At 37.5% G+C, this 12,549-nt stretch overlaps 1 long non-coding RNA gene across 1 annotated transcript; it reads right to left on the bottom strand.

The window, feature by feature from the left end:
• Positions 1-8,686: 8,686 nt before the first annotated feature.
• Positions 8,687-10,807, bottom strand: LOC116422075. Its single transcript, XR_004232663.1, has 3 exons — positions 10,491-10,807; positions 9,601-9,729; positions 8,687-9,182 (listed from the first exon to the last, which is right to left on the bottom strand). It is a non-coding gene; the product is annotated as an uncharacterized LOC116422075 (long non-coding RNA).
• Positions 10,808-12,549: the final 1,742 nt, after the last annotated feature.

Here is a 12,549-nt window from a genome sequence, read left to right as displayed (position 1 = left end):
TGACTGATTTTTCATGTCTTATTGAGTCATTCACTTCCATTTGAATATTGCATTCTAGTGAATTATTTTCTCCAGTTAGCTTCCCCCGTTATTTATTTATTTTCAAAATTTATGCATAATTTTTAATATTCATTCTTGCAATAATTTGTATGCCAAATTTTTTCTCTCTCCCTTTCCCCAATCCTCTCCCCTAGACAACAATCAATCCGATACATTAAACAAATAATTCTTCTGTACACATTTCCACAATTATTGTGTGGCGCAAGAAAAATCAGATCAAAAAGGAGAAAAATGAGAAAGAAAACAAAATGCAAGTAAACAACAACAAAAAGAGTGAACATGCTATGTTGTGATCCACACTCTGTCCCCACAATCCTCTCTTTGGGTGCAGATGGCTCTCTTCATCACAAGACCATTGGACCTGGCTTCAGTTAGCTTTTTTATATTTTTCATTTGACCAATTAAACTTTTAAATAAGTTGCTTTGTTCATTGAATTTTTTTTCCATTTCACAAATTCTATTTTTTAAGAAGTTGTTTTCTTTTTCCATTTTACTAAAATTATTTTTAAGGAATAATTTTCTTCAGACAATTTCTATGTTCCCTTTTTCCATAGCTCTCACCTTCCCCATTTTTCTTCTCTTTTAAGATCCTGTTTGAATTCTTCCAAGAAAGCCTTGTGAGATGGAGACCAACTTAAATCACCTTTTGGGGCTTCATCTGGAGATTTTTTGTCTTTAGGTGTCCTCAGGTTATGAAGTTTGTTCTTCCCTGTCTTCATGAAAACTATCTATGGTCAGAGCTCTTTTTGCTTTTTTTTTTTTTTTTTTTGCTTATTTTAAATTAAGTTCTGCTCTTAGAGCAAAGGAAAGATTGTCCCAAGCTTCCTCTAAAGGTGACAGTGACAGACCTCAAACTGCTCTGAGATTGGTGCTGCTGGCTTCCTTCTAGTGCTGGGTGAGCCTGGCCAAGTCATACTTGTTATTCTGGGGTCCAGGGTTTCACTATTTGCCTTCTATAGATGTGATGGAGGCCTCACAGCTAGTCTGCTGATCCATTGGCTTCTGAACCAGGATCGGGTAGCAAATACTGCTGTATTTTGGCTGAGAGTCTCCCACTGAATTTCCCCAGTGTGTGTAGAAGCCTCTCCTTGAACCTCCCTGACCTGTGCCCACATTAGACTGGTACCCGCCTTCTCTCCTTCCCTCCCCTTCTGCCTGATTAATGCAGACCTTTCCTGAAGTTCTTCAAACTATTTTCTGCTGGAACTTTGTTACACTCTAAAAAAAATTGGGTTTCTGTCATTCCAGAACTCATTGAGAGGCTTGATCTGGTGTGGATCTGAGGGAAGCCAGGAAGATCTCAGACAGAGACCTGAATACTCTCCACCATCTTGGCTCTGTCCATCTCTTGACCAATAATGTCTCTTCATAGTATTTCATATCTTTTGTTACATATCACTGATCTTGGTAACTGACTTGAGACTTCTAAAACAAATAGGCTCCCATCCTCACTCATAATCATAAATGTAGAATTCAGGTATTATTTGATCCAAACTCTACTCCACAATTTTCCTTTTCATTTCTCCTGCTATATTTATTCTATCACTATTGATAAGCTTCAGTGTCATCAGACAAAGCTTTCAGACTGTTTTTCTCCAATCAGAATGCTGGTGTGTCCTTCCAAATTTCTTAAAGCTTCTCTTCCATTAGTTTTAGCATGAAATCTATTGATCAGGGTGCTATCAGTTTCCTGTCTATTTATTTCTACTGATACTGGATTTTTTGCCATGACTGATATTGCCATTTCTTTAGCTTTGGGCTGCTTTTTATGTGCTGTCTCAAGAGTTGATTCAGAACGAAAATGTTATTTCTTTTGAATTACTCTTTTTTTTTTCTTTCAATTGATTTTTTTCAATCAAATTTTTCAATTTGATGGTCTTTTAGATTGTTGAGCTTAGCTTTTCTGTGACCTTTTCTGTGGCCATATTATCCAAGAGCGTGTAAAATATATTTTGTAGGCAATACAAAGTCACTGAAGACAAGTAAAAACTTGATCAAATAATGCCATAATGCACAGGGAAACAAGATATAACGTAAGCAATGTTGGGTTGTGAGTAAGAGAACTATTGTTCCTATCTTATTTCTCTTAAATTGGTGGTGTTGGCAAATCAGAATACTCATTTGGATGTCAGTTTTCTTTTTTTTCTAAAATGAGGAATTTGGATCCATATCTAAATTTCTTATCCTGTAATCCTAAAATTAACTTGGTAAAATAGACTGGTTTGGAAGAGACTGAAAGCAAAGATGAGTTAGTAATCCAATGCAATAATCTAGCTATGTGATGATAAACATTTAAACCAGCAGGAAACTCATAAGCATGAAAAGGAAGAGATTTATGCAAGAGCTATTTTTTTTTGAAAAAGGAATAACGTAAGTAACTGATTAGATATTAATAGATATAGAGAGGAAAAATGTAAAAGCAAAAAGGTCATTCTAATGTTTTGAGTCTAACTGGCAGGGGGAACATGATAGTTCTATTAACAAAAAAGAAAGAAGCAAAGAAAAGGGGATATTTTGGGGAGGAAGAAATGAGGTATTAAATTATTGATGTGTTTATTTTTGATGTCTGGGAATGATTTCTCAGTGAAAATGTCTGGTAAGCAATTTAAAATGCAAGAGTAGTATTTGGGACATATAATGGGCTTATTGCTCTCCCCTCCTTTATAAAACTATTTGACGTGATATTTAACTATTCTTTTGCCTCAATTCCCATCAATCAAGTGGGAAAGTATTTCCAAATCCATGATCAACTCCCTCATCAACTCATGCCTAGAATACTCGACAGACTTTTAAGCCTCTACTGTCTTTATAAAGCAATTCATTCTTTATAACCAATAGTTAGCAGAATACCTACCTACCACATAGTAAGGTGTTAGTAAATGTTTATTGATTTATATCCTGTAATGCTCTTCTCTAAAATGTAATGTTCTCTGGGAGCAGGTTGGGGGCTTCTGGAGGCAGCCTTCCTTGGGCCCGGTTAGCTTTCTTAGAGGTCAAACTCTCTCCTTGGTTCACAGAGTTCTTGCCACTAGTCATTTGCCTCTGCCAGCTTCAGTCTCTCCTCCTCCAAATGTCTCCAGCCAGCACAAAGGTGTTAGTTGGAATGAATCTGACTCTGCCTCCGAGAGTGGGCTTCTCCTTTAGTGGGCTACTCCTTATATAGGCTCTCTTAAAGATGTGAATCTTGTGGAACTCTAATAAGTACTAAGTACATTAGTAAACTAGAGAACTGTTAAGCACCATGCAAAATTAGATAATTATTGTCTCTATCAATTCCACTGACTTAGTACCTTGTAAGAATTCTAACAATATCCCTGCTGGATTAATCTTCCTTCAAATACTATGACTGTCTTCTATTCATAAACCAACAATACCTATCAAATTAAATCAAAATTCCTCTGCTTGCATTTAATCCCAATATATTATAGGCATTCTATAACATGTTGTTACTTAACATATTCAATGCTTTCCTCTTCTCCCTGACACAATTCTCTGCTCTTAGTTAGACTAGAGTAGAGAACATAACATGCATTTTCTAGCCTTTGATTGTTCCTTTTCTCCACAGTGGTATATTCTTCCTCAATGATGAGTTAGAAGTTGAACTTTAATTATTAGGTTCTTATTCATACTCCAAGTATCAGTTCAGGACCATACTCTGTCCTACCCACCATGAAGTTTGGTTCATTTTTTCCCCCCAATCTTGTCAGTCTTATCGAATCTCCATTTTTTCTAAAGAGCTGTATTATTTATTTCACAGAATTGCATTATTTGATAGTAGGAAAGGACTTTGGTAGCTATCAAGTCCAAAAGATATACAAAAGAAACCCCTAAAATATTATACTCCACATGTGATCAGTCTCTGATTGATGATCTCCAAGGAACTTCTCTAGTCAGATAATTCAACTTTTCCAAAGTTGTGATCTTTAGGAAAATTTCCTGCCATCAATCCTAAACTTCCACCTAGGGCTGTTAGTTCTGATCTTTGAATTAAATATTTTAAAAGGAGATTGATCTCTCCTTAATATGACAGACTTGAAATACTTGAAGATGGTGACTTTAGTCCCTCTGCATACTTTTTTTCTCCAGGCTATAAATTGCCAGTTCCTTGAAATAATTCTCACATATCATGAACTCAAGTTCTTTTACATTTTTGCTTCTTCTCTTCTGTATACTTTCCATCACATCAAGATCCTTCTTAAACTATGTTGCCAAGGAATTGACATAATTCTTCAAGTAAGATTTAATGAGGATAAAATGTATTAGAATTACCACCTCCCTATTAGTGGAAACTTGTCCCTTTGAATGTAGCATCACATGTCATCAATTTTGTTGGAAGTCACATCATATTGCCGATTCATTTTCAATTTTTAATATTAAAAACTCTAGATCTTTCTTCCAGGCAAGTACTACCTATTCATTCCATTCCCATTTTATGTTTGTGAAGACTTTTAAAAATATTTAACTGTATGCTTTTTATTTATCTCCATGAATTTTCATCTTACTAGATTTAACTAAGATGCTCTGGGCTGTCAAATTCCTTTTGATTCCTGACTGTCACTCATTGTGTTGTATATTAATCATAATTATTTTTAATTTCCATATCATGCACACCTTCACCCAAATCATTGATGGAAATCGTCAACAGGCTGGGGCCAAGCACAAATATCAAGAGTATGCTATGTAAAACTTCCTGTATGTTTTCAGCATGTTTGAACCATCAAAATTGCTCTTTGAGTCCAGTCATTCAACCAACTCTAGAGACATCTAGTTTTCTTATCACCTAATCCAAATAGTACCTATTTAATTCACAAGAATAGTGTGAGATGCATCATTAAAAGCTTTGTTAATATTGAATAAATTATATCTACAAAATTCCCCTAAACTATGTGTGATGACTGCATATTTTAAAATCAGCAGAAGTCAGGAATTCAGGTTAAGGGAATGTGAAGGTTTTCTGGAGGCAGCCTTAGTTTCAGTTACCATCAATAATTACTCCAAAATGCAGCCAGCTGGTAAAAATGCAAATGTTTATTTCTCCTGCCAAATTAGCCCAGTTAGTTCAGAGACCTATCTCTCTGCTTGAGCTCTTGCAGCTTTGTCCTTGGCTTCTGTCTCTGCTTTTCTTCAGTCTCCAGCCAGCAGCAAGGTAGAAGATATGATGAATCTCTCTTGCCTCGAAGATAGGGCTTGTAGGCTTTCTTCCAGAGTGCTCTGTCTCTGACCCTAGTCCATGTTCACAAGAAAACTCTTCAAGAAACTCCCTCAAGTAATTAACTCAAGTCAGTCCCACAAGAAGAACTAAGTTCAAGCTCCAAGAGCTCCCTATATATGTGACCTCCAAAAGGTTAACTCCGCCTTCTGGAGGGAAAGGGATTCTGGGTTATCTCCCAGAGTGCTCTCTGGCCCTAAGGGAGGTGTGAATTTGGACTAAGCCCTACTAAACCCTGCATTCTCCCAAAGGTGTGAATTCCATTGAGTACTTAGATACTTATGAGCTCTCTAAAGGTGTGAACACAAGCATTGTTTCTATCAGTTCCACTTAGTACCTTGTTTCAAGTTCTGGCCCAAAATATCTCTTTCTAAGATCAAATCAACTCCATTGGCTTAACACTTTGTAAAGATTCCAACAAGGGAAAATCTTCAATCTTTATTCTCAGTAGAGGTGAAGAAGGATCGGAGGTGAAGGGGGGAATCACGATTGCAATGTGTGCAGCTGAGTCAAGAAGCCAGCCAGACCAGAAGCCAGCCAGCCTTCTCCTCCCTCCCCTTTTCCTCCCCTCTGCCTCCACCCACCAAAATCCTCATTTCCTATACAACACATCAGGACTTGCACAGAGAGTGGGCGGGGCCATTCTTTCTCCAAGCATATATATTAATAGAGTATGGTCCAATTACTATTTAGCCTCACATGCTTGGGACCTCAGTGCATCAACTCAAGCCTCAGCCCATTACAACTATGCATTTAATAATTCTGCCCAAAAAGGATAGTGCAAATCAACTTGTTCATGATAAACATGGGAAGCATTGTAATTGTTTCTTCCTCTTCTAAATTTATGCCTATCTTTTTTAATGATTTACTCTAAAATTTTCTAGAGTCAAGTTCAATAGCTTCTGTTTGAGAGATTCTATTTTCTTCCCTTTTATGAAAATTGGGAAATCATTTGCCCATCTTTAGTCTTGTTTTACTCTCCCATAGGTAACAACTACTTTTTGTAAATATCTTGACCACTTAGCCAGATGAGACAAAACTTTGATCAGTGAAAATATTTGTTTTTTCAAATGAATCTAAGGTGAACTTCCAAGTGGGGCACATCTCCATGAGCAGAGTAATGGACTTTGATTTTAGGTTCTATGAAGATGGACTGCAGCAAACAGGTGTATTTATATTGGATGGGCAGAGGAAATTAAGAGATATATTACCTGCATTCAAGTATTTGAAAAGATTTATAGAGAAAGAGGGATTTGATTTGCACTGATTAATGCCAGAGAGAAATAGGAATTACGGAAAGAAGTTGAAAAGAAGGAAATTTAGACTTGATAATGGATAACAAAATGCCCTAACCATTTGAAATATCCCAAAGTAGAACACATTAACTCATAAGATAATGAGCTCCTTTTCAGGAGATGGAATCAAGAAAAAACTGGCTGACTACAAGTTAGGTATGATACAAAGATATTAATATTTAGGTATAATTTAGACAGACCCTGATGTTCCTTCGAATTTTGTATATCTTTGATGTTTTGAGTGAATCTCTACCACTGTTTGAAAGCATAGTATCCAACTGGGAGGAGAGACATATTGCTTTCAGAAGCATTCAGTGACTCTTAAATTAATTTTGCCAGGATGGCATATATTTTGTCTACAATTATTGTCAATCATATTAGTTGTTGGAACTCTTTCCTAGATGCTTCAGTGTCTTGTTCATCTGAGAAAAAAAAAAAAGCAAAGTTTCATCTTATTGGGTATTTCAAATTTTACAGCTCAGAATATTGTTTAATTTGTATAGCAAAAGATATCTGGCAGGAACTAAATTTTATTTAGTTCATTGCATTTTACAAATGAGCTCAAATTTGGGTTCTAAAGACAATTGAAAAGGTCTAGGAATATTTGTCTTCCTTTTTCAGCATGTTTTTTTCTTCTTTTTTAAGTAAATAATATTGATTTCTTCTGTGATGCCCTAAGTCCGATGCTATATATAGCAAATCAATTGGAAAATGCTCAGTGAGTTTCCTGATGCCAGTATCTTGGATTTTTGTATGTGTTTGTTTTTCCCTTTATTTTAAACACTCCACAAGTACTTGAGGATCTCAACTTATGTGATGTAAATGTCATTTTCTAGTACAGAAATTTTCTAGTTCTATCTTCTAGTTAGAACATTTACCACCTTTAAGCAAAAAAGGTGAAGAAACACAGGACTGAGAATCAGATAATTTGTGTTCTTAGTTTGACTTTACTACTAACTCACTTCACAATCCTGACAAGTCTTTTCACCTCTCAAGGACTCAGATTTTTTTCAAATTTAATTTATTTATAAAATAAAGAAGTTGACTAGGTGATTGAGGAAGTGTCTTTCAGCTACAAATATTTAAGATTCTTCTGAAGGTAGAATAGAATGAAGCAAGTGAAGTGACTAGATTTTAAAGTTCTTAACTTTTTCAATGCGATGGATTCCTTTGGGAGAAAGAAGCTAATGGATCTCTTTTCAGGATCATGCTTTCAAATACATAAACTAAAATCCAAAGAAATACAAGAAATACAAAAGAAAAAATATACAGTAATAATTTCGTCAACCCTAGAATAAAAACCCTTGAACTATATACTCTGTTGTTTCAGATTCTATAACCAGATATAATACCTCTAATCCCATGGGTTTAACAACCAAGTAAATTAGTTTTATGTGAGAATATTCTGTAAACCTCAAAACTGCTATTGGAGATGCAAAGTTTTTTATCAGTTGGAAGAAAAAAAAAAAAGGTGCATCATTAGGCAATGAAAAATCATGGGAGTAATGGAATGTCCACAACCTGGGGCTATTCTTAAAAATAGACTCAATACCTCAACATCTAGGATGAAATTGGTGCAATCCTTGGGGGACTCAGAGCAAAAATTAGATAATCCTTTGCCTTTCCAAACTTAAACCGTGGACTACATACTTTTAGCACGATCTTCTATTTTGTCTTAAATGATTGCATAATGGGTTTCAATTTCTTCCTTTCATAAAAGGAGTGAGAAAAGGTTGGAAGTTTGACTTTCTTTTCTTTTCTTTTTTTTTTTTTTTTTTTAGATTGATAAAAGAGGTTTTTTATTGGGTTTAGAAGTAGGAGATAGGTGAAGGTAGAGATAAGGAGGGCACTGGACAGAGGGTCCAGTGGACAGAGGGTCCTCATATGACTGGCATGTTTGGAATCTCTGCAAAGAGGGGTTCCCAGCGGGGCCCTTTTAAGTTGGAGACTTAGCTCGAGGGGCTTTTGGGTGTAGCCCCAAAGTTGGCTCAGATCCAGGTGGGGCTGGGACAGGTCCCGGATCTTCTATTGGAATTCAAAGGGACCAGGATTTGTGAGTCAAAGAGTAATTTACATTAACTGGGGGGGGGGGGAATTGGGAATCAAAGATTGGAATCTTTCCCACATCATTCCCCCCTCAAGCAGTTGGAACTTAAATTCATTTAAGGAAAAAGACATGGGGCAAAATCAGTTATTGAGACAGAATTGAAGATTTTCTCCTTCCAGGATTTTCCAAGTTCAGGGGTCCCCTCTTTATCCCCCCCTCAAGCTGTCACCTCTAAAGGCATGTGGGAAAAGGGGCGCGGATCTCCTCTTAACTGCTTCGAGCTGGCAAGGGTCATAGAGATTTGGGGATTCATGCCAGGAGGTGAGGCGTGAGGTGTGGGATTTGGGGATGGCAGCAGGGCATCTAAGGGGTGTTTTGTCCCGGTCAGTTGTTCCCAGTCAGTTAGTTGTCCCATGTTCTCCAGGCTGAAGGGCAGTTGAGAGTCCAAAGATTGAAGCCCAGATCTCGGGAGCAGGTTAAAACCGGGGTGTCATCCAGGGTGGAGATGCAGCAGGAAATGCATCAGGTCCCTTCTGTAGGCTGCTGGTAAGAACGCTGATGGTCCATTTAACTATCAAAGAGAAGTAAGAGAAAATGCTGGGAGCAAAAGATTATTTGTCAATAGTAAAAGTGTTAAGTAGCCTAGAGTTTAGCCCTTTCACTCCTAATTTCCAGGAAAGCTAATTTCTCCTGGGTTGGTATTAAAGGGTGTGGACTAAGAAGTCTGGGGAGGCTAGAGGCCTTGAAGAATGCAATTTAAGCTTTTAGAAATCTTTTAACTGTGCTGCCTTTCTTTAAAAAGAGTTGGTTCCTTAATAAGCAAAGACCTTGAGCCTTCCCCCCACTTTCCCCACTCTTATGGGGGAGGGGTAGAAGGGGTTAGAGGGAGTGTAAAGTATCTCAGCACTGCCAACCCAGCTTACTGTCCCTGAGGTGTTGGGATTGTCCTAGGATAAAAGGGGAAACAGGGCCAGACCCCAATTCCCTACCGGGGAGCAGGACGCTGGGGACCAATTCAGCCCCTGTGGTGTGACGCAGTTTCTCCAGTGTTCCTTCTGCTCGAACTCAGGACAGAGACTGGGGTCTCCTCAGTTTCCGGGACACCTACAGACCTATGTCTGGGAGAGATTTGTATTAAAAGGCGCTTCTGCTCCGAGTGTTTTTGAGGAGGCAGAAGTTGCCCTAAGAAAAGAGCTGAGAGTCTCAGGTTGGAGGTAAAGGGAAACCAACAAACAGCTGTTGGCAGCAGAGTGGAAGAAACATGAGGTTTGGGCTCCGGAGGTAGGTGGGTCCTAGGTTTCCTTAGGTTGAGTTTCAGCTTTAAAAGAGGCAAGTGTGCTGGGTGTGTTTTGGCTCACCGCTTTTGTCTGGGGGCACAAGTGTTAAAAAGCCGAGAGCAGTTTAAAATCCCGTCTTTGTAGACAGCCTCCATGCAAAAGCATAATTCTGAGGCTTCTACAGTTAAAAGGGGCAGGGAGGGGGCATTGCTTTAACACAGGATTACCAAATCAGGGAAACCGAGTCCCGTTTAAAATGTATGGGACGAGCACGCTTCCTGAGGGCTGGAAGCTGCGGCTTTAAGAGCCAGGTCTTAAAGGTCTGGGAGGGGCACAGCTCACTTGTCCAGATTGCCAGCAAAATTCTATTTTAAAAGCTGGTGAAAACCTTTCCAGAGATTTGAGAAGATTAAGATCGAGTCCCCAGTCTCCCCACTGTACAGTAACCCCAAGAAGGGGACAGGATAGGAGCATTTAAATGGCAGGTTGCCAAGCCACATGGAGAGGTCTGAAAGAGGTCTCGAGTTCTACACTCCCCACTCCATGGAAGAGGGGGAGGAAAGGCCAGAGCGAGGGTGGGGGAGAAAGAGATGCCATCTTACCCAGCGCAGTGCGTCCCGAATGGCGAGGGCTCCTCTGGCGACTCCGCTCAGGAACTTGAGGGCGGGGCAGCTCATCTAAGCCCCCAAATCTTGCTGGGAGGGAGAACAAGACCTGAAGGAGAGACCGCTCACCCCTGTCCAGGGAGTAGCAGCTGTGGGCAGAGACATTCTCTAACTTCACCCCAAGTCAGGGACCTTTCTCCTCGTGGCTGGGGCCTGACCATTAGAAACTCCACTGCATTTAACAATTTCTGCAAGCTGATTACAGAAAAAAACCTAGAGAGACTTACATGAACTGATGCTAAGTGAAGTGAGTAGAACCATGAGATCATTGTATACAATTTCGTATATACAAATATACAGATATTATGTGATAATTAACTATGATAGACTTCCTCTTTTCAAAAATGAGGTGGTTGAAGGCATTTTCAACAGATTTGTGAAAGAAAGTGTCATCTGTGTCTAGAGAGAGAACTATGGAGATGGAATGTGGATCAAAACATAGTATTTTCATCCTTTTTTATTGTTGTTTGGTTGTTTTTTTTTTCTTTCTTGTGTTTTTTTCTGTTTGATATAAGTTCTTTTTGATGTAACCTGACAGATGTGGAAATACATATAGAAGAATTGCATTATTCTATTACTTTAGAAGCCTATATTGGATTACTTGTCTTGGGGACGGGGAAAGGAGAAAGGAAGAAAAATTTGGAACACAAAGGTTTGCAAAAGTGATTTTTGAAAACTATCTTTGTATATATTTGGAAAAATAAAATACTATTAAAATTTTTAGAGGGGATGCACAGTTTCATAACTTATTGAGCATAGTTCCAAATTGCTCTCCAGAATGGTTGGATTTGTTCACAGTTCTGCCAACAATGTATTAGTGTCCCGGTTTTCCCACATCCCCTCCAATATTCTTGATTATCTTTTCCTGTCTTAGCCAATCTGAGAGGTGTGTAGTGGTATCTCAGAATTGTCTTAATTTGCATTTCTCTGATCAATAGTGATTTGGATCACGTTTCTATATGACTACAAATACTTTCAATTTCTTCATCTGAAAATTGTTCATACCCTTTGAGCATTTATCAGTTGGAGAATGGCTTGAATTCTGATAAAGTTGAGTTAATTTTCTATATATTTTAGAAATTAGGCCTTTATCAGAACCTTGTAATGTAAAAATATTTTCCCAGTTTATTGTTTCACTTCTAATCTTGTCTGCATTATTTTTGTTTGTATAATAACTTTTTAATATAATCAAAAGTATCTATTTTGTGATCAATAATGATCTCTAGTTCTTCTTTAGTCACAAGTTCTTTCCTCTTCCACAGATCTTAGATAGGTAAACTATCCTATGTTCTTATTTGTTTATAATATCATTCTGTATGTTTGACCTATTTCAACTTTATCTTGATATATGGTATTATGTGTGGATCAATGCCTAGTTTCTGCCATATTAGTTTCCAATTTTCCTAGCAGTTTTGCATTAATATTAATTAGGAAGATTGGTCAATAATTTTTCTTCCCCTGTTTTCATCCTACCTGGTTAGGTATCAGTACCATTTGTGTGTCATAAAAGGAAGTTGATAGGACTCCTTCATTCCCTATTTTTTTCAAATAGTTTATATAGTATTGGAGTTAATTGTTCTTTAAATATTTGGTAGAATTCACATATAAATCCATCTGGTCCTGGGGATTTTTTTCTTAGGGAGTTGATTAATAGCTTCTTCTATTTCTTTTTCTAAAATGTGATTATTTAAGTAATTTATTTCCTCTTCTGTTAATCTGGGCAATCTATATTTTTGTAGGTATTCCTCCCTTTCACTTAGGTTATCAAATTTATTGGCATAAAGTTGGGCAAAATAACTCCTAATTATTGCTCTAATTTCCTCTTCATTGGTGGAAAGTTCTCCCTTTTCATTTTTAAGACTAACAACTTGATTTTCCTCTTTCCTTTTTCTAATCAAATTTACTACAGGTTTATCTATTTTAGTGTTTTTTTTTCATAAAACTAACTCTTAGTTTTATTTATTAATTCAATAATTGTTTTTTTAACTTTCAGTCT

This window comes from Sarcophilus harrisii, chromosome 3 (assembly GCF_902635505.1).
Source record: "Sarcophilus harrisii chromosome 3, mSarHar1.11, whole genome shotgun sequence".
NCBI lineage: Eukaryota > Metazoa > Chordata > Mammalia > Dasyuromorphia > Dasyuridae > Sarcophilus > Sarcophilus harrisii.
This window is presented reverse-complemented; position numbering and strand designations above follow the sequence as displayed.